Raw genomic sequence first — 5276 nt, 5'->3', positions numbered from 1 at the left:
CACCTTTGCCACCAAAAGGCTTAGGATGAGAGGTTCCTGATGTAACAATCAAAGCATTTCCACTCCTAGCTTTTAGAACAGATTCAACATTTTGTAGCTCTTTCATTAATTCTGTTAGAGATATGTCCATCTTGTGTAGATTATAATCAACTATAAATTGTGAGAACATCTCAGGAAGAGTCTCAAGGACCATGTCAATCTGTGTTTCGGAATCAATGTTAGCTCTTAAAACCTCTACAGCATTAAAGTGACCGATCATGGTTAACATATGGTCCCTTACAGATGCACCCGGTTTCATGCGTGTGTTCATAATTGCCCTAATTGAGGCTTGCCTAGCTTGTCAGCTTTGATGTCCAAACATCTCTTGAAGACTTTCCATTATGTCAAACGCAGTTTGCATATTCTGATGTTTCTGTTGTAACACATTTGACATGAATGTCAAAATGTAACAACGGGCCATCTCATTAGAATGATGCCACTTTTCATATGCAGCCTTTTGAGATTCCATGGAGTCATCTTTAGGGGCTTCAGGATTAACTTCATCCAACACAAATTTGTGTTTTTCAACAGTAAGAACAATATTAAGATTCCTTTTCCAGTCAATGTAGTTTTCTCCCACAAGTTGATTTTTGTTATGTATTACTGATAATGGATTAAACAATATTTTTTTGTAAAATTAACGATTCGTGTATTAATAAAATGAGCAATAATCTTTGTAAGATGTATGTATATTATATGCAAATATAGACCCAAAACTATATTTGTAATAAAAAACATTAAACCCTTACAACTTTTAACACACCCTCTATAGGAGGTCAATGTAGTTGTTGGTAAGATTGAGACCCTCCCACTCATTTATTGAGTTAGACATCTCATGCCACAAGAAAATGAAAATTGATTATTATTTGGCCAATGAATAATTTTGTTAAAATCTTCTATAGAAAGTCTCTCAAAATATTCATATATAAGTGTAATAACCTCCGTCAATAATAAAATATCTGAAATATATAAGATGTCGTCTATAGGATAATCATCTCATTATTTTATTTTTAAAGAAATTCTATTACTAAATCCAATTTCAGTTAATCTAAAATAACGTAGTTTTCTTATAGGGAGACCGATATAATTCGATACTAAACATACGTATTTTAATAACAAATTGGATAACGAAGGAGGCAGTAGGTTTATACATGCCTATAAACCCTCTCCCACTTATTATTTTGTAACGTTGGATTTTCACTTAATTAGTTCGCCAAATATAAACAATTATAATGGCGCTAATTATAAAATATTTTTCAATCACTTCTAATTAATTTAGAGTGATAAAAAAATATTTAAATGTAAATGCATATGATTTTAGTGCACCGAGTAGTGTTTCATTTAATCTACATGACATGCGATAATAATTAAATATTCATCCATCCATAAAGCGGTAAAAGTGATAATTAAATGAACAATAATCACTAATGGCCCATCCTAAAAATTTAAATTACAACATGGATAAAAAGAATTACATTGGGCCACATCTCGACTCAATTCTTCAATTTTCTTTGTAGTCCACCTCATGTAACAAGAAAATAGGGTTAATTTAATTTTTAGGCCCAAAACTTAAAACCAACAAGGCCATTATCCAATAACATTGGCCCAAGTTTTAAAGAAAATGCCCAAAAAATCCAAATTACCCTAATTTTCAAACCCTAACAAAAAAACACACTTCCCCCAAAAACACATACACTTCCGATGACCCAAAATAAGCCGCCACCGACGCCGTCGCTGGAGCCGGCCCTCCGGCGGCCTGCTGCTGCTGAAAGCAGCAGTAGCAGCCGACTGTTGCAACAGCAGCCAACTATGGCCACTGTTCTGATTTTTGGTGTTTTTGGTTTTATTTCTTACTCTTTGTTCTTCCTTCTTCTCCATTGAAATTACAACAAGTTTACATTTCTTTCTCAAAATACAAAAACGAAAATGAAGAAAAAAAAAAACTTAATGCCTTATGGCTTACAATATTTCTAGAAAATAACTATAATAAATGAATTACAATAAGAAGTAAAAAGAAATTCTAGGGCCAAAAGTGATTATGAGTGCATCAACAATAACTTTAAACATATTTAAAGCATAAACATGTCAAAATCAAATAACCTAACACCACCCAACTAAAATGCATATTACACTAGGATTTAAAAAAAAAATTAATCCTACTCAAGGCATACAATAACCTTGGCTCTGATACCATTTGTTGGTTAATGAATTTTAATCATCACAATAGAAAATTAATTTTTCTTTGAAGGTTAAAATCATATAAATAAGGATTTAATTGACATTGAGATCATTGGATTATTAAATCCTCACATATATAGAAAGGGGAGATGATAACCTTTTTGAAGGAGCTATTAATGGCCTAGCCAATTGCTTCCTCCCTTAGATCTCCTCCATTGTTCTCCACTAGATGTTATTCCTTTTTAGGGAGTGTGAAGAGTGGCTAACCCTAAAATCCCAGCAAAATATACCAATACAGTGCATATTTATAATGACCTATTAGGGTTTGAAAATTGCACAAATTTTCTTAAACTTTATTGTAGTAGGTCAATTAAGTCACACACATTTTATTGGAGCCAAGAGAGAGACCTAATTGGACTCACATGACCCAAGCTCCAATAGATGTTTTCAATTGGGTCAACTCTTGACCAATTGAGATACATCTATTAATCCTGGCTTATTCTACCAAAAAATCGAGATTGAACTCTCAAGTCGAGTGATAGTTATAGAAGCAAATTATGATCCAAAAACAATATCCTCTAATTATCGTTCCACAAGTCAACTCCCATTTAACCATCAATATGTTGAAACTGGTAAAATGACCATTTTGCCCTTCAACATGTATTACCCTCTAAGTCCCATTTTCATACGACAAATTCGTTGTGATCAAATCACAATGTAAAGTCCAACGATCTCATCGTCGACCTACTGAGCTCAGATTCAATTTGCCTAGGAAAATACCTTAGAGTGACGATCGTCTCATCTCAATGATTAATGGATTCCAATATTGTAAGTATATGATCTCTAATTGTTTTGGCCCGATTCCCAAAGCACCGAGATCAATCTTCCACTTATGACTTCACTCATTGGTACCTCAAAGAACTTGAACTAGCAATCAAAGGTATATTATTCACTCAGGATTTAGGTGACCTGTTTGATAATCAAGTAGAGTCTCATTTCAAACGGTCACAAATGAGCCATCTATGCGGTCTCGCTCAATGTGTATCGAAACAAATTATTGTTCCTATTTCAAGATCTAGACAAATCTTAATAAGAACAATACAATCTTATCAACATAAAGCGTCCAACTTTATGAACCGATTGTGAACGACGTAATTTTGATCATATCACAAATTGTGTCTTACTATATCCGATCCATCGAGTATACAATTTGTGACATCCTATATGATTATGGAACCTTAGACAATCACTTCAGATTATAACACGCAAATAAATGAACGTAAATTCATAATGTGATTTTATAGAACATTACTCGAAAAATGGGCATCACACTAACATTCTCTTCTTAAACAACATATATTTCATAAATTTAAGATAAATAGGCATTTATACCAATGCATTGGAAAGAGGAATGTTAACCTTAAACTTTTTGAAGGTCTTATCTTTGGCGGATTCTAGTTGCTGACTAAATCATGGATTTTTACAGGCTTTTGATTACCCAAAACCTAGAACCAGCACTAGGATGGTATTATTTAGTTGGATGATTACTATATATAACATCTCCTAGATATTGACTGATCTTCTCTTACACTTTCAACTCCTCGGCAAGTTGGAAATTTCATCACCTGATGATACGTTGACACAACTACCCTGCTTCAATAATGAGCTGTCATCCATAAAAAAGGTTGAATCCCAACCTTAAGGGTCCCCCACCGTCCCATCCCTGAAGTATCGTGAGAAAGGTTAATCGCGGGATGTGCCCCAACATGACATGAAACAAGAGCTGCATGTACACTGGTACCCACAAAGAGTTCCAATTCATATTTCAGGAATCGAACCCTCACACTGCGGCTACTAGCAAAGTTGAGTATACCTCACTCTTGTCCTTTGTACCACTGGGATATGCCTGAGGGGTAGCTGTCATCCATAGATTACATTGTATGCCATGAGAGCTTTTAGTAACTAGGTTGTTTGTCATTACCAGAATGCTAACTGGGTAAAAACCAAAAGTCACTAGCAGTTTGATTGTTTCTTTGCGTATAACTATGGCTTCTCCGTATCCCCTATCAAAAAATATAGGTCAGTACAGTTGTAATTAGCTGAAAGTCTACATCGAAGTAAAAGAATTCTAGAAGATTTGGTTTGCATTCTGTTATTGTACAGTCCATTTTAGTTAGTTTTTCCTTTTATTTTTAATTCTGTTTTCACCCACTTTGCTAACAGATTAGTTAAGAATAATCTTTTTTAACTCTTTAAATATCAGTCTTGTTTTACGAATTATTTTTAATGTGAGAGTTAATGCAATCTAAAATCTCTCCAAACCCTCTGCATCTCTTCTTCCTCTGTTAGTTCATAAATATTTCTTTTATGGTATTAGAGCCACAATGATGGATACTGAAGTTCCAAACCCATATCCTTCCCAAATCAAAACGAAAAAAAAGATGTAGATGCCACAAGAGAATCACGAGCATTCTCTCATGCTCCTGCTACACCAAATAGCACTTACTACATTGGTGATGGAGTTGGAGCTATGCTAGTAAACCATCTGCTGAATGCAAGAAACTATTATTTATGGGCTGGATTGATGAAGAGCGCCCTCAGGATTAAAAAAAAAAAAAAAAAAAGCTAGGTTTTATTGATAATAGCCTCTGTGAAACCCAAAAAATCCTCTTATAGAGCCATGGCTATGATGCAATGACATAGTAATCACCTAGCTGTAAAATACAATGACAGTTGATATCATATTCAGTGCAATATGTGTGAAAACAGCCCGTGAACTCTGGCTGGAACTTGAGCAATGATTTGCACAACAAAATGCCCCCAAGAATATATGCTATTAAGCAATGTATATCAGCTCTTGTTCAAAACCAAGATGTTGTAAATGTCTATTTCTACAAGCTTAGAACCCTTTTGGATGAGCTGATCAACTATGAATCAATTCCTAATTGTTCTTGTGGGGATTTATTGATGCATAATCAACAGAGGGATTGGGTGATGACATTTCCAGTGGTTTTAAATGATTCATACAAGAGGCTTAAGGCTCATATCCTATTGATTAA

Source organism: Olea europaea, unplaced genomic scaffold (genome assembly GCF_002742605.1).
Source record: "Olea europaea var. sylvestris unplaced genomic scaffold, O_europaea_v1 scaffold1349, whole genome shotgun sequence".
Classification (NCBI taxonomy): domain Eukaryota; kingdom Viridiplantae; phylum Streptophyta; class Magnoliopsida; order Lamiales; family Oleaceae; genus Olea; species Olea europaea.
This window is presented reverse-complemented; position numbering follows the sequence as displayed.